Source organism: Acipenser ruthenus, chromosome 22 (genome assembly GCF_902713425.1).
Source record: "Acipenser ruthenus chromosome 22, fAciRut3.2 maternal haplotype, whole genome shotgun sequence".
Classification (NCBI taxonomy): Eukaryota; Metazoa; Chordata; class Actinopteri; order Acipenseriformes; family Acipenseridae; genus Acipenser; species Acipenser ruthenus.
The window spans coordinates 13904484-13906397 of NC_081210.1; positions in this window are offsets into that span (position 1 = coordinate 13904484).

Consider the following 1914-nt stretch of genomic DNA (forward strand, 5'->3'; position numbering starts at 1 on the left):
AGGTTATGAAACTCACGCCCCGTGGCTCTAGCTTCCAGCACAGGCTGGTATACTGCGCTGCTCTCCAGAACAGTGAGAGCCACGATGGCGGACCCACGCTGCAGTCTCCGTGCTTCACTCCCGTCCACACTGTTTGACTGACACCGACACAGGTGGGGAGCTGTCCAATAAACGAGGCCTAGGGGCGGGCCAAACTAATTCTATTGTTTACGTCTGTCAGAAAAGTAGGCGAAAGTAACGGTAAACAGATAAAAAGGAGAAATCCCACTTTGACAGGATACAGGAACACATTTGTGAGAGACAGCGCTAAAACTCTGGTTCAGGTGGGAATTCTGTCATTTCAGTCAGGAACAGATAGAGGCGGTGTTCTGTCACTATAATGCGTATTTTGTGTATATCATAAACACGTTTAAAATGTGTTCCAAGGAAGTATACTGTAATACAAATCAAGTCTAATTGGATACAAACGTCCAGAGGTCAATGCTGGCTAGTGCTTGTCTGCGGGGCAGACCTCGGCAGTCGGCCGCTGAGCTGAGCTAAGTCCTGCAGGCCGGCTGAGTGTCTGCTCTGGTGGAGACTGGGACACACTACGTTAAACGAAATGTAGCAGTTTCACTACTTCAGACCTCGCAAACAGTGGCGCTGATGCGCATGTTAGCTGCATAAAAACTACACTTGTCGATTGCCTGTGACAGATAATTGCTGTGTACTAAAATGTGCAATACCTTCTGAATTAGGACTAGTTAGGACTACGAGACGAATTAACAGAACGAACAGAAACACTTGGGACTGTAATTGGGAAGCATACTGCTCAGAAGAAATTAAAAAAATAAATGAATTAAAAATGAAATGTGCTGCAGCTTACTTGACTGCAGTAAAAAAAAAAAAAAGTAATTCACTAAATGTAGCTCTCAGATTGTGCTAATGAAAATATCTAAAATATATGGCCATGTGCTTGCTATGGTGTATTTAATATTGCAAATATAGCAGAACGAACAAATTGCAATTTAAACTTGTTTATACTGAAAAATAAACTGTAACATTTAATCATAAGAGCTGTCTGTGTTACATGCTGTCAGATCAGGACTTCACTCTGAGCATGAGACTGCAGCATGCTAGTTCCATATTACAACTCCACACAATTAAAGGTGAGTCACCAATTCCATACACAACACTTGCTAAATATGTAAAATACAAACATGCTGAGTTAATTACAGTCATCAGCTGCACAGATTAACCATTCAGCAGAATGAGGCAACAAACAAGAGAGTACAGACACAGCAAACCTGGTTGTAATGGGGTAGGTCTCGGTTTTACAACAGCAGTTTAAGATTGCACATAGTTACTGGTACACCTGGTGGTCCCTGCTGGAAACAGTGGTACTTGAGATTATAGCTAACTTGAAATATGCAACTGTTAGGAGCTGAAAACAATTTTAAAAAGTCTAATTAAGCAAATGATCAGTTCAATTAAGGGTATAGTTAAGTAACCATCGAGTCGACCCGTCTATGGGGAAGTGTACCATCAACCTTACACAACCTTACTATCAACCTTACTCAATTCTTTCTCTCTTAATCACATATCTCACCCCTCAGAGTGATGCCGAAGGAACACTTGGCCAACTCTACATTCCCCAATGGTCCCCCCTCCCTTGAAAAACAAATCAGCATTTTGATGCTCCTTACCCGCACAGTGTTTCACTGTGAAATGGAAGGGTTTCAACGGCAGGTACCACCGAGTTATCCAGGCTTTGTTGTCCTTCATCGTGTGTAACCACTTTAAAGGAGCACGATCAGTGACAAGAGAGAAAGAACATCCCAATAGCGAAGAGCGTGAGTAGCCCATGTGATGGCTAAACAGTTAATCTCCCTAGGAGACATTTTTTTGCTCAAATAAATGATAGGGTGTTCTACC